This window comes from Macaca fascicularis, chromosome 5 (assembly GCF_037993035.2).
Source record: "Macaca fascicularis isolate 582-1 chromosome 5, T2T-MFA8v1.1".
In the NCBI taxonomy this organism is placed as follows: Eukaryota; Metazoa; Chordata; class Mammalia; order Primates; family Cercopithecidae; genus Macaca; species Macaca fascicularis.
In genome coordinates this window covers 118,939,781-118,955,604 of record NC_088379.1, presented here as the reverse complement: position 1 = coordinate 118,955,604, position 15,824 = coordinate 118,939,781, and the positions used below count along the sequence as shown (strand labels likewise).

General features: G+C 39.1%; 1 non-coding gene across 1 annotated transcript; it reads right to left on the bottom strand.

Annotated features, from left to right (window-relative positions):
• Positions 1–503: 503 nt before the first annotated feature.
• On the bottom strand, positions 504–667 carry LOC123573753 (U1 spliceosomal RNA). Its single transcript, XR_006698489.2, has one exon. It is a non-coding gene; the product is annotated as a U1 spliceosomal RNA (small nuclear RNA).
• Positions 668–15,824: the final 15,157 nt, after the last annotated feature.

Here is a 15,824-nt window from a genome sequence, read left to right as displayed (position 1 = left end):
TTCTTCTGGATTATTATTTTTTAAGGGTCCATCATATCTTCTTAGTGGGTTTATTTCCTATAACTTTTTATTTTGTTTTTTAAGTAGTTACTTTAGGACTTATAATATATATATCATTAGCAGTTACTCTAGAATTTATAGTATATATCTTTATAGTATATAGTATATATCTATAGTATGTATCTTTAGATACATATCTATATCTTAGATTTATAGTATTTATCTTTAGCTTATCATAGTCTACCTCCTAGAAATATTACACCACTTCAGGTACAGTAAACTTTCTTTCACCACTGCCTCCAACGCTACCACCCATCAACCTTTGTGCTATTGCCATTATGCATTTTATTTCACCAACACCTATGAATTTCATTATATACTATTATGAAACAATCTATTTTAAACAGCCAATTATTTTTTAAAGAGTCTCAAAATAAGAAAAAGTGTATTTCATTTTTACTTTCTTATTTACCATTTCTAGTATTCATTTTTTTTTTGCCCCCCAGGGGAAAGTGCAAACAAAATCCCCTATTACCGCAAATTATGCAGTTGAGTTTCCCACATTTGGCAAAATCACAGGGGTCAGCACATCCAGAGTGCAATGGATAAGACTTGCCCTGGGAAAACTATCTTCGTGATCATGGTATCTCCCCTGCCAGGTAAATATAGTATTCTTCAATTCTTTGTTGATTGAATGTCATCTGGTATGGATTATTTCCGAATCTGCTGTCATTTTTTCTTTATTCTTGTATATATAATGTATTTTTCCCACCACTTTGGATGCTTTTAATGTTTTTTTCTTTATCCTTTTTGTTTTTGTTTTTGTTTTTGTTTTGGTTTTGGTTTTTTCTTCTTTTTGAGACAGGGTCCTGCTATGTTGCCCAGGCTAGAGTGAGTGGCTATGCACAGGGGCGATTCCATTACTGACAAGAACAGGAGGTTTGATCTTCTCCATTTTTGACCTGGGCTGATCCACTCCTCCTTAGGCAACCTGGTGGTCCCCTGCTCCTGGGAGGTCACCACACTGATAATGAAGTTAGTGTGAACACTTGATTGGCATAGTACACTACAGTCCAGAACTCCTGGGAACAAGCAATCTTCCCACCTCAAACTCCTGAGTACCTGGGACTATAGGTACAAGCCCTCATGCCTGGCTTGGTTCTTAATAACTTGATTATGATGCATCTTCATATATTTCTGTTTCTTGTGCTTGGAGTTCATGAGTCTCTGAATTTGTGGGTTATATTTCTCAACAAATTTGAAAAAATTTTGGCAATAATTTCTTCAAATATTTTTAAACTTTCTCCTTTTTATGCCTTGTATAGGGATTCTCATTACATGTTTATTAGGCCATTTAAATTGCTCACAGCACACTGATGTACTGCTCAATACTTATTCAGTTTTTTTCTCTGGGCTTTATTTTGTATAGTTTCAATAAGTTCATGTATCATTTTTTCTGTAGTGTCTAATGTGCTATTAATCCCATCCAGTGTATTTTCACTCCAGACATTGTAGTTTTCATATCTAAAACTGTTTCCAAAGTAAAAAGTTTTTTTAAAAAGTTATTGTCAGAGAGGAGCTATGATAGTTTTTGATGTCAATTGATAAGCTTTTTTTCTTTTTTTTTGTTGAGACAGGGTCTCACTCCTTCATTCAGGCTGGAGTGCAGTGGTACAAACATACCTCACTGCAGTCTCGACCTCCTGAGCTCAAGCGATCCTCCCACCTCAGCCTCCCAAGTAGCTGAAACTGTAGGCACATGCCACCATATTGATTAATTTTTTTTTGTAGCGATACAGTCTTACTTTGTTGCCCAGGCTGCAATAGATAATCTTTATCATTCATAAAGATACAGATCCCTGTTCTAGTTATATGTTTATGTATGTAGTTATCAGTGAATGCCATGATTAGTGAGACGGTATACCTGAAATCCACATTTCATAGCATAGCTACTAAAAATTGAAGTCAAGTGACAGATCAAGGTAATATTTGACAGTTAAAAGCCTTTATCAGAAAAAGTGCTCAATGATGTGGCAGTACAGTTTATAAATCTTGACACAGTTCAGATATGAAGACACTGTCCATCAAATTATAAGATCCTTATATCCTGCAACTACATTCAAAAAGTATTTCTAAACACAGAGGCCTCAGTAAATGCAGTTCACTTCTACTTACAGCATTGAAGCCTTCCTATTTTTCCTTGCTGCATCAACTGTCCAGCCTGAGATCTTAAAAATCTTTTTCATGATTTTTAATCGAGTCTGAAACAGACCCTACTTTATCACCTAATGATAAGAGAGAGAGAGGAAGGAAGGAGAGGGGGAGAAAAATAAGACAGAGGAGGGAAGAAATAGAGAGAGGGCAGACAGGCATTTGTTTTTTTATTTTTTTCAGGTTCAGTAGACATTACTTGATTATCTTAAATGCCACCTTCAGACCCTATAATAAAGCAAATGTGAGAGAGATCATGGTGGATGGGAGGCAGGAGTAGATTGCAGCTCCTGCTTGGATGGCCAGAACACTATGTGGAGGTTCACATTGTGAACTTTTGCTCCAGTACAACTGCAGAAATAAATCAGGAAAGCCAAGAGAACCCACAGACTCTCTGAAGGAAGCAGATTGCTCCTGCAGGACCCAGAAGACACCCTAAATACTGTGCTGGTATCCATAGTTGGGAGATGCATAGACAGTTCACATCAGAGAACTCTGTACAGACAAACCCCAGTGCCAGCCTGGAGTCTGCTGCACTGCTGGGTAGCTGGATCCAGAAGAGAGATAACAATCACTATAGCTCGGCTCTCAGGAAGCCACATCCCTAGGAAAAGGGGGAGAGTACTACATCAAGGGAACATCCCGTGGGACAAAAGAATCTGAACAACAGCCTTGAGCCCTAGTCCTTCCCTCTGACACAGCCTACCCAAATGAGAATAAACCAGAAAACCAACTCTGGTAATATGACAAAAGGTTCTTTAACACTCCCAAAAAATCACAATAATTCATCAGTAATGGATCCAAACCGAGAAGAAACCCCTGCTATAATCTGAAAAAGAATTCAGGAGGTTAGTTATTAAGCTAATCAGGGAGGCACCAAAGGAAGGTGAAGCCCAATTTAAGGAAGTGAAAAAATGATACAAGAAACGAGGGGAGGCCGGGCGCGGTGGCTCAAGCCTGTAATCCCAGCACTTTGGGAGGCCGAGGCGGGCGGATCACAAGGTCAGGAGATCGAGACCACAGTGAAACCCCGTCTCTACTAAAAATACAAAAAATTAGCCGGGCGCGGTGGCGGGCACCTGTAGTCCTAGCTACTCAGGAGGCTGAGGCAGGAGAATGGCGTGAACCCAGGAGGCGGAGCTTGCAGTGAGCCAAGATCACGCCACTGCACTCCAGCCTGGGCAACAGCGTGAGACTCCGTCTCAAAAAAAAAAAAAAAAGAAACGAGGGGAGAAATTTTCAATTAAATAAATAGCATAAATAAAAAACAATCAAAACTTCAGAAAACATGGACACGCTTATAGAAATGCAAAATGCCCTGTAAAGTCTCAGCAATAGAATCAAACAAACAGTAGAAAGAACTTTGGAGCTCTAAGACAAAGTTTTCAAATTAACCCAATCCAACAATTACAAAGAAAAAAGAATAAGAAAATATGAGCAAACCCTACAAGAAGTCTGGGATTGTTACATGACCAAACCTAAGAATAATCAGTATCCCTGAGAAAGAAGAGCAATCTGTAAGTTTGGAAAACGTATTTGGGGTAATAATCAAGGAAAGCTTCCTCCGCCTTGCTAGAGATGTAGACATTCAAATACAAGAAGCTCAAAGAACATCTGGGAAATTCAATGCAAAAAGAGCATCACTTAGGTACAACAACAACAAAAAAAACTATAGACCAATATCCTTTATGAACATAGATGCAAACATCCTTAACAAAATACTAGCTAACTGAATCCAACAACATATCATAAAGATAATCCACCAGGATCAAGTGGGTTTCATACCAGGGATGCAGGGATGGCTTAACATATGCAAGTCAATAAATGTGATACACCATGTAAACAGCATTAAAAACAAAAATCACATGATCATCTCAATAAATGCAGAAAAAGCATTTGACAAAATCCAGCATCGCTTTGTGATTAAAATTCTCATCAAAATCGGCATACAGGGGACATACCTCAATGTAATAAAAGCCATCTATGAAACACCCACATCCAACATAATACTGAATGAGGAAAAGTTGAAAGCATTCCCTCTGAGAACTGGGACAAGACAAGGATGTCCACTCTTACCAGTTCTCTTCAACATAGTACTGGAAGTTCTAGCCAGAGCAATTGGACAAAAGAAAGAAATAAAGGGCATCCGAATTGGTAAAAAGGAAGTCAAACTGTGACTGTTTGCTGATGATGTGACTGTTTACCTAGAAAACCCTAAATACTCCTTCAGAAAGCTCCTAGAACTGATAAAGAATTCAGCAAAGTTTTGGGATAGAAAATTAATGTACACAAATCAGTAACTCTTCTATATACCAACAGCAACCAAGCTGAGAATCAAATCAAAAACTCAACCCCTTTTACAATAGCTGCAAAAATAAAATAAAATATTTAGGAATATACCTAACCAAGGAGGTGAAAGACCTGTACAACAAAAACTACAAAACTGTGCTGAAAGAAAGCATAGACAATACCAACAAATGAAAACACATCCCATGCTTATGGATTGGTAGAATCAATATTGTGAAAATGTCCACACAGCCAAAAGCAATCTACAAATTCAATGCAATTCCCACCAAAATACCACCATCATTCTTCACAGAATTAGAAGAAACAATCCTAAAATTTATATGGAACCAAAAAAGAGCACACATAGCAAAAACAAAACTAAGCAAAAAGAACAAATCTGGAAGTGTCACATTACCTGATTTCAAACTATACTATAAGGCCATAGTCACCAAAACAGCATGGTACTGGTATAAAAATAGGCACACAGATCAATGGAACAGATTAGAAAACCCAGAAATAAAGCCAAATACTTAAAGCCAACTGATCTCCACAAAGCAAATACAAGCATAAAGTGGGGAAAGAACACCATATTCAATATATGGTGCTGGGATAATTGGCAAGTCACATGTAGGAGAATGAAACTGGATCCTCATCTCTCACCTTATACAAAAATCAACTAAAGATGGATCAAAGACTTAAATCTAAGACCTGAAACTATAAAATTTTTAGAAAATAACATTGGCAAAACCCTTCTAGACATTGGCTTAGGCAAAGATTTCATGACCAAGAACCCAAAAGCAAATGCAATAAAAACAAGATAAGTAGTTGGAATTTCATTAAACTAAAGAGCTTTTGCACAGCAAAAAGAACAGTCAGCAGAGTAAACAGACAACCCATAGAGTGGGAGAAAGTCTTCACAATCTATACATCTGACAGAGGACTAATATCCAGAATCTACAATGAACTCAAACAAATTAGCAAGAAAAGACAAACAATCCTATTAAAAAGTAGGCTAAGGACATGAATAGACAATTCTCAAAAGAAGATATACAAATGGCCAACAATCATGAAAAAATACTTGACAACACTAGTGATCAGGGAAATGCAAATCAAAACCACAATGTGATATCACCTTACTCCTGCAAGAATGGCCATAATCAAAAAATCAAAAAATAATAGATGTTGGCATGGATGCGATGAACAGGGAACACTTCTACACTGCTGGTGGGAATGTAAACTAGTACAGCCACTATGGAAAACAGTGTGGAGATTCCTTAAAGAAATAAGAGTAAAACTAGCATTTGATCCAGCAATCCCACTACTAGGTATCTACTCAGAGGAAAAGAAGTCATTATATGAAAGAGATGCTTCACACACATGTTTATAGCAGCACAATTTGCAAGTGCAAAAACGTGGAACCAACCCAAATGCCCATCAAATAAATGAGCGGATAAAGAAACTGTGGTACATATATAATGGAATACTACTCAGCCATAAAAGTGAATTAATGGCATTTGCAGCAACCTGGATGAGATTGGAGACTATTATTTTAAGTGAAGTAACTCAGGAATGGAAAACCAAACATCGTATATTCTCACTTAGATGTGGGAGCTAAGCTATGAGGATGCGAAAGCCTAAGAATGACACAATCGACTTTGAGGACTCATGGGGAAAGGGTGGAAAGGAATTGAGGGGTAAGAGACTACAAACTGTGTGCAGTGTATACTACTCAGGTGATAGGTGCACCAATATCTCACAAATCACCACTACAGAATTTACTCATGTAACCAAACACCACCTGTTCCTCAACAACCTATGGAAATAAAAAATTAAAAACAAACAAAACAACCCAAATGTAATGAGGGTGGAATAATCATCACCCTACCCCTTTCAGGTGAGTAAACATGGCATGCAGCTGTTCACTGTATCTGAAAGTCTCACAGAAGAAATATAATGCCCTTGCCTCCTAGGCTGATTTGGAAACCATATTGGCAGACAAAGTTGCCTGTCTCTGAGTCAATTACGTTGTGTAATAAAGTATATTGAATAAGTTCTGGTCAGTCAAGCTTCTGTTCATATAGCTGATGTAATTGCTTCCTAAGCTAAAAGCTATTTTTTGGCCAAGTAATTTAATTGTTCTGGGTCTCAGTTTCCTCAAATGAAAAAGAGGAAGTTGTGCCAGTTTGTAAGAGTCCTCAGCTCCATCGGTCCACACTAAGCTGCCTGAGAATGACAAGACCCAGGGTTTTTGTATTTTGTCCCTATTATTTAACATATGTTAATAATATTTTTATTTTCATTGTTTATCAGAAAATTTGACTTCAACTTTTTGAGTTGTAACCCGGTCTATTACATTTATATGCCCACTCTTACTTTCTATCAATTCATTTACAAAAACAAACTTGCTTAGAAAATTCAGTCATACAGAGCAAAGTTTTCTATCTTGATAGCATTCTGATTTGTTCTTTTTAATTCTTAAATATAATTTTCAAGAAATGTATTTTTTCCTTGGGCTGCCATAACAAAGTACCAGAAATTGGATGCCTTAAACAAGAAAAGTGCATCATCTCACAGTTCTAGAGTGGCTAGAAGTGCAAAAATCAAGGTGCTGGAAGGATTGGCTTCTGAGCTCTGTGAGATCTCTCCTAGTTCCCAGCAGCCTCGGGCACTCGTTGGCTGTAGATGGCCTTCTCCCTGTGTCTTTACATGTCTTTCCTTTATCCATGTCTATTTCTGTGCCCAAATTTCCCTCTTTTAATAAGGACACCAGTCAGATTAAGGCCTACCCTAATGACCTCATCTTAATTTGATCACTGGCAAAGACCTTATTGCCAAATAAGATCACATCGTTTCAACCCATAAACAAGAAGGAAAAGAGGCAATGTGATTCTAAATCACTGGTTACAATGTCTCCCTTTCCAAGTTTGACCTTTTAAAAATGATACTGCCACCTGAGGCTTCCAGTCCCACCATCTGCTTTCTTTTCATAGTTGCATAATTCTCTCTCCTCTCCTCTTTTTTACCCTTTCCCCATCACTCTCTCTGTTTTCTCTGTACAATGTGAACATCTAAGAACTTGATGCAGACTTTTGAGCCCTCTGCTTTTTGTTTTTCAATTATCTCATTCATCAAATTAGCTTTAGCCACTGTGGATTATAACCTGCAGTTACTTGTTTAAAAGCAGGGACTTCTAGGAACATATGGTCCTTAAACTCAGGGAAGAGGGAAGGGGCTGTGAAGAAGAGAAACATCCACATCAGTGATGAGATGAATAGTGGCCAAGGAGAGGTGGGATTCCAAATCTGCAAGTCCATTAACCCAGGTTTGGACAATTGAGAAAATTCCCCATAAAACTGCTGATAAAATTTGTGCAATTCTTCCTGGTTGAGACAGGATACCCCCTCATCCCAGATCCTGGCTATTATCGTAGAGTAAAATTTGCCCTGGTCTGAAATGTATATTTATGCCAAGGTGCCACTGGTGCTTCTGAAATAGTCCCTCAACTTACCCCTAGCAATATATACATAGTACAAGAGCCAGGAAAGCCCACTAGAAAATTAATCTAAAGCTCCTGGATCTAGGACTAGTCAGCAATTAGCATCTCTGCGGTTGGTGCTTTTTAGCAAGAAAAATCTAATTGTGTTTTAATGGTTTCTGGGACTGCAATGTCATGAGTATTATTCCTTCTCTTTCAATCTACATTTATTACCATTGATTAAATGTGTTCTCCATATTTCCCTCTGTACATTCTTGCTTTATATGTATGTCTGTTCCAGATTGCATTCCAAGATTGTAAACTGCCATCATAGTGTTCCTCAAACTGTGGCATGCATAAAAATCATTGAGAAATTTATTTTTAAAAATGCATATATAGGTCCAGGCGCAGTGGCTCATGCCTGTAATCCTAGGACATTGAGAGATTGAGGCGGGTGGATCACCTGAGGTCAGGGGTTTGAGACCAGCCTCGCCGACACGGCAAAACCCCGTCTCTACTAAAAATACAAAAATTAGCTGGGCATGGTGGTGCATGGCTGTAATCCCAGCTACTCAGGAGGCTGATACAGGAGGATCACTTGAACCTAGGAGGCAAAGATTGCAGTGAGCTGAGATCAGGCCACTGCACTCCAGCCTGGACAACAGAGTGAGATGGAAAAACAAAAATCTTGTATAGGTTCACTATTTAAAGGGATTCTGAATCAAGATCTGGAAGAGGGATCTTAGAACCTGTATTTGTAACAAGTACCCTCTATGGTTCTGATACAGCTGATCCTTGGATCCCATTTTAAGAAACATAAACCAATAGGGTGGGAACTGATTCCTTTTAAGATGACATATCACTCATTCATGAGGATTGCTGCAGGCCGGTAGATATTTAACCAACTCTAGTTGTTGGCTGCTGATGTTAATTGTCTGCTAAGTACTTCTTATGGCCAAATTGCTGTACAGAAATTGAGTTTCACGTAGTCTATTAGGCACTGAGAAACAGAATAAAAGCCTGATGGATTTTCTTCGTGAATGGTAGAGATGAGCATCAATTCTTAAACAAGCCCAGAAAACACCCTCTTTTCTTTGATGCCCCATAATTCCTTTATTACAACAGGTCTTGTGGATTGCTGTTTTGTATGGATAACAACATACAGATGAAAAAGCATTTGTACATACAGAGATGTACTCATTTCTCCCTCTCTGTGGCCCATCACACTGTCACCTCTCTTCACATTTACCTGATGTCAATTGAGGAAGATGCATTTATTTTATCAATCAGAAAAATATTGCCCACAAAGAGAAGTACCTCATTAGGGCCAGAAGCACTGTGCCCTAGCTAAATAAATGTTCACCTAGTAGGCAAGGAAAACTGAGAAATAGCAGCCCCTACTAGGGCTAAGGTTCCAGCATAAACAGAGCCCTAATTTTCATGCCTCCAGCAGACACTTCCTCTGACTCCCCTTGGGGGAGCATAGCACCCCACGCTCCCCTCATCCCATGACAGCCCTTATCTAGAACTGCATCATTGACAGCTCACTTGTCTGAATCTCATTCTCATTTCTCCTTGAGGGGTAGGAATTATGTCACAATCATCTGTGTATCCACAGCTCTTGGCAAACTGCCTGACCTAAAGTAGGCAATGAATCAATAAACTAACCTCCTGGAAAAGCAGAGCTAGTTCCCTTAAATGCTTCTAGGGAAATTCCTAGTTTCTGTGGTGGTGTTGGGTCCATACCAGAATTCACCTGGCAGCCCAGCCAGTTCCCAGTGTCTCCACCTTGCGTTGCATCTGCTTCACTAGATTTGTTCTAGAAGAAATGGCTGGAAAGAGATTTTTGTTTTTCATCGTCTTAAACTCCCAAATATAAAATGTCCAAGGTAAAGAGCAGGTTTAGAAACATGAAGGAGTGCTGCGTGTTGTGGGGTTGAAAACATTTTCATATCTGTCAAGATTCTGAATCTCACCCTTCACAACTGAAGTTACATTTGGAAACCACATATAGATTTTTTCAAAAACCTACAAATATTTTTAAAAACATTTTCTCTTTTGTTTACCCACTGTTTCTCTTCTTATAATATATCTGTATTTTTATTTATTTGATAAAATATGAATCAGGTAAAAGTTGGAAGAGGAAATCTGATGATATGGCAGAGTTTATCATTCGCCATCTCCTAAAATGTGCCTAATGCATCTGGACACTGGAAGGAGGCAATAAGACATTTTCTCAACCCCACGAAGAAAATGGGGGGGAAAATTCTGTCCCCTTAGAATCTTCATGCTCCATCTTCCCCATCCATGGCACTTGCAGCTGAGCCATTTTCTACCTTTGATGCATCCTTGGTAGAAAAAGAAAGTACGGCCTTTATAACTAAGAGTCTGTAAATAAAACAGAATCTAAGCTTTGAGGTATAACAGGAAATTGAATGATTTCATTTAAAATCTGATGACTCTAACACCTGGTGGTTTAAAGCACTGATGTATAAAGAAGGAGGCAAAACCTTTAAGAAACCAAAAAAAGAGAAACACTGTTGAATTTGCTCTTTGGTACAGATTCTCTCTTGATATTAATACTAAGAGTAGAGCACCAAGGCTTTCTCCTGCTTCCTGTTTACAAGATGAAGTGGCATCATGATTGAGGGCAGAAATTTTAGAATCAGACAAAACTAGATTTGAATGTTGCCTGGACTTGGAAAAGTGATTTCAGCTCTGGAAATCTCAATTCACTTATCCAGGAAAATGATTAAAATACCTCATGGAAATTGATTGTATGAATAACGTCTCTTTAGACAGCATATATAGGCTATATAGAAAGAGCACTTAGCATAGTGCCTAGCTCATTATAAATGCTCGGCCAGAGTGGTGGCTCACGCCTATAATCTTAGCACTTTGGGAGGCTGAGGCAGGTGGATTGCTTGAGTCCAAGAGTTTGAGACCAGCATGGGCAATATAACCTTACCCTGTCTCTGCTAAAAATAAAAAAAAATAGCTGGGCATGGTGACATATTTGTAGTCCCAGTTACTCGGGAGCCTGAGGTGGGAGGATCACTTGAGCCCAGAAAGTTGAGGCTGCAGTGAGCCAAAATTGCACCACTGCACTCCAGCCTTGACAACAGAGTCAGACCGTGTCTCAAATAAATAAAATAAAATAAAAATGTTCCACAAAAGCAAGATATTATTAAATTTTGAACATAGGCAAAAGAGCACTCAGAATGGAGACTGGCCCCTGGTTGCTGAACTGTCCTATTTTATTCTTACACATCCCTTCTCTTCCACTTCTCCAGGTCTTTGCATGAGTCTAGGTTATTGTATTTTTTCTTCTTAATTTCTCCTGTCATTTTTAGTATACTGTTTTAACCCTATGAAGTTGCTGATATATTTTGTCATTTCAGACCTGCAAAAACAGCTGTTTCATAGGATCCAACCAAATATCTTTCCACAGGTTAAGAGTCATTGTCCATTGTTAGAACCTTTTCTAAATGAATAAACAGGCTGGGAAAATTATTTTCAGCAGACTCAAATCATAACATTATAATTGGTTCACCCACTGAACTTAAATGGACCCTAGGACACAGTACTTAGCTCATAAAAAATCTCTTTAATATAAGCTTTACATTAAAGCACCTGTGATTAGTTCCATTAAAAGACTCTTCTGTGATTCACAACAAGAATTTTACAACAAATTATATGCTATGTAACTGGGGATTTTAAAGATAACTTTTCTACATATAACCCAAAACTGCGTTCTTTTTTACCATCTATGAAATCAAGAAAGCATAGAAAGTGTGGTTACAGAAAATAAAAACTTCCTAGGCAACCACCTCACACAATACAAAAATAATCAAATGCTGGCAGAAATGGTCCCTGGGAAATAGTGGCTCATTTGTTTAGAGTTCTACTGTTATTAGCTTCTGGTGATCAGGGAGTGAGAAATGGAAAGTATGCCACAGAGAGTCATTAAGAACAACACACTAGATAGAGATAACCCATTTAGCTGACAAGCCACACAATGCAGTTTGAATTAAAAGCAAACACACGAAAACCAAGAAAAAATGTAAAACCAGTAGAGAGCATGAAGACCCTGAAAATCCTGACAGATTCCTAAAGTCTCCACAAAGATTTCAGTGTTATTGTCCTAAACCAAGAAAAAATGCCAAATGTGCTTCTAAAAGCTATGAAAATGAAAAGAAGACAAATTCCGGGTGGAACCCGGCAATGTTAAAATCAGAGGTTTAAAATGCTTGAAGGGTCCCCTCTGTGGCTTTAAACAACCAGATGCTTCTGCAGAGGCAGCACCTCCACAATCAGTCCTGATCCGAGTGCAGAGCCCAATCTGGAACCTTCCGAGCACTGCCAGAATTCCTGGAGCTCATTCATTTGGCTTTCCTTGTGCTGTCACTTACTCAAAATAATAGAACCAGACTTTGACCTCTGAAGACTGAATTAATCATTATGTCCACTTTGAAAAGTTTTCTAAACGCTTGCTGAATGCAGAAACTGTACTGATGTTGAAAGAATCTGAGAGTGTGATGTGCCCATTACAGGCCCAGAGCAGAGTGGGGTCCCCTCTCTGAATGCACAGGATAGACTTGGGGGATGCTCAGCTACTCTCTCTGGGCTTTTGGCACTGTCATCATTGAGCAAAACCTGCTAAAGGGTTACAGCATCCTTGCTTTCTTACCCTTTCCCACACCTACAGCTTCTCATATTTGAGAGAAGGAAACTGATTGCATAAGCACGGAAGAATTTCCCAGTGGGGTTATTGAGATATGAAAGGGATGACCAGAATTTTTGCTTTCACGTATACACAAAAGTGTTGAGGTATATTCTTGATTAATAACAGCAAAGTCAGAGATGTGGATCATTTCAGGCTTAAAAAATGAAATGCTTTCAAATTATTAGATGTATTTAACTGATAAAAGCTAGAAAATCAAGTCAGAATTGTTTGCCGTCGAAGGAAGACTTTTACCTGAATTTATCTGATCAGTGCCTCATACCTTCTTGAATTTTTCTCTGTATGAGTAACCTTTTATGTTACTTATCATGAAAATAATTGCTCCAAAAAGAAACATGGTTAAATCAACTATTTGATAAAATATATTTTATCTTCCCTGAATTCAACTTTTTACAATAAAACAGTCAGATCTGTTTATACAAACATGGCCATTTAAGACTAAATGAGTTCTTCACAATATTTTATTCACCCAAACCAGTTAGTTAATTGTATAGGTTTTAGTCAGAAGAAAGGCCAGTCACTATACAGCTGTGTCCCTTTGCAACACCAGGATCAAAAGGAATCCTCCTAGATGCAAATCCCCACACTCAGGCTTCTCTTCGCTCGCACTCTCCTCGCCATTGGCCAGGTGACTGCAAGGCTGTCTCCCTCGACCCCTTCAGGTCTTTGCTAAGAGTCACTTTGGTGAGGCCTTCCCTGCCCACTTCTGTTCAAAACTGCAAGTCTATCCCTCTGCTCTGGTTCCTATTGTACTTCCCTGATTTGTTCATCTCAATGGGATCTTTGTCCTCTTCATTGTTATGTATTTCATTCATTTTTTTTAATGAAGATTTCTCCTTTCTGTAACGGGAGGCAGCTCTTGCCTCTTCTTTGTTGCTCTATTTTCAGGACCTAAAAGAGTGCCAGGCACATTGTGGGTGATAAATAGAGACTTATTAAATAACGGAAAGAGACACTTGTGTGATTGAAAGTTTGCTTTGCAGCCATCTCTGTAGTCACTCACTATGAATGGAATTAATTTATATATCTAGGAAAATATATCATAAAACGTCTCTGCAGGGCAAATCAAATGTGCCAAAACAAATAGTGGCAGTAAGTGTGATACATTATTTTGGGGTATTACGAAACCAAACACACAAAAGGGCAATCTCTGAAGAGGAAAAACACCACCAAAAAAGTCTGTTTGAGTAGAGACACACATTCTCAAAAGTGCTTTGCAATGCTTATAACAGGACAACAATAAATAGTGCGCATGCCTGGAACGATTATGAACGGGTGAGTTGGCTGCCTCTTAGCGTGGATTTTTAGCTTTATAATGTTCTGCAGAGGTTGCCAAACATTATGAACTGAAACCAAAGGAAAGGTTCCCCTGAGCTGCTGACAGAGCTACCTGCCAAGAGTTTCATGTTTCTGAGCTGGAGGTGCAGTTGAACAGTGAAAGAGGCTTCCTGGAGCTAATGAGCCCTTTTGCAGGTGCTCTGCATTGCTGAGGCCATACAGAAGTCAATGCCCTGTCAGTGATTGCTCAAGGGAACTCTCTGGAATTTAATTGGGCTTTCTGATATTATCATTAGGCGCAGCTATTGGTGTGTCCCCAGGTGACCTGAGATGCCTGCTCGGTAGTTGTTGCTCCCTACTTTGGCACTTGCTAGAGGAGTGTTTACCATTTGTTAAGTTATAGAACAGAAAGGGCAGAAGAGGATTTAGTACAACACGTGATGGCAGCCCACAGTTGCTAACCTTCACCTCACAGGAGGTGTCCTTCATAAACTAATTCAACAGCGATGGCACAAGCAGCACCTATTCTGCCTCTGGATGGAGGACAAGGGTGATGCTATGGTTTCTTCCCTCTGCTTCCATTTTCATTTGCTGCTAGCTTTCTTCTCCCCTTATTGTGGGCTGGGGGTATATGGGTGGTCTAAATTCCATGACATTTTATTGCCCAGTCATTTGGTGAAGACTGTCCAGGGAGAATTGCTTTAGTGGCTGAGTCAGCAACATATAATGGAATTCTTCACTCCTGGCTAGATACTTCATTCTATTCTAATGATATGGAGGCAAGAAGGACTTCACAGATTAATTCACTTTCTCAAAAAAAAAAAAAAAAGTGCACCCTATTTTCTTTAGAAATGAGCATTTAGAATTTGCTCCTGCTGTAGGGAGGATGAAGAGTGCAAAGGTTCAACCCCTGAGCTCTGCCTCTGAGCACTGCCTCGCCACCGAGTAGGTATGCACACTTGGTGAGTAAGGAAGCCCCTTCATGTCTCAATTTTCTTGTCTATGAAAAAGAGATAATAAAAGTATCTACCACCCAGGATTGTAGAGAGAATTTAATGAAACCATGTACCTAAAGCATTTAAGATCATACCTGACACATAATCTTTCAATAAATCTTCACTGTTATAATTATTTCTGGTTACACATTATACAGAGAAAAATGCATTAAACTCTTCCTAACATGAATATGTGATAAATTTAGAGCATTGTATAATCTTCCAGACACCTCTCAAGTATCAGTGCTTATGAGACCAGGAGGAGATAAAGGATGATTATCCACAGTCTTAACTACATTTCAGCTGCAACCGGTCAACTCTATTTTCATCAGGCTTAAGAAGTAATTACCAAGCTGATGTTTGTTTCATCATCTCTATCTCCTTCTTGTCACCACCTGGTTCAGGTGCTGATCAGCAGTGCAACTTGTCTGGGAAAAGAGAAGAAACTAGGGAAAAGGAGAAGCCAGTAGCCTGGATGATCCCCAGCAAAGCAAAGGCTTCGAGTTAGTGAGTGGGATCAAGCCACACCTTCCCATCTCAGGACGTTGGTGATTTACCCGTGAGTTCAGGGTCTGCTTGGAGCCTGAGGAGCTGGCTCTTGAAGACCTACTGGCCAGTGATAAGAAGGTCCACGTTGTACTTTTCTACTGTTACAAACCTAGGCTGAGCCACAGAGAGTTAAAATGATGTTAGTAAATTTGAAAACTTCTGGGAATTCATTGCATCAGCAGCACTGGGCTTCAGCTTAGGTAGAGGTGGTGAGGAGCTACAGGACACAGTTGAAGGCACATTAGGAAGAAGATCATCTTCCTCTTTGTCTGCACCCCTCCCAAGC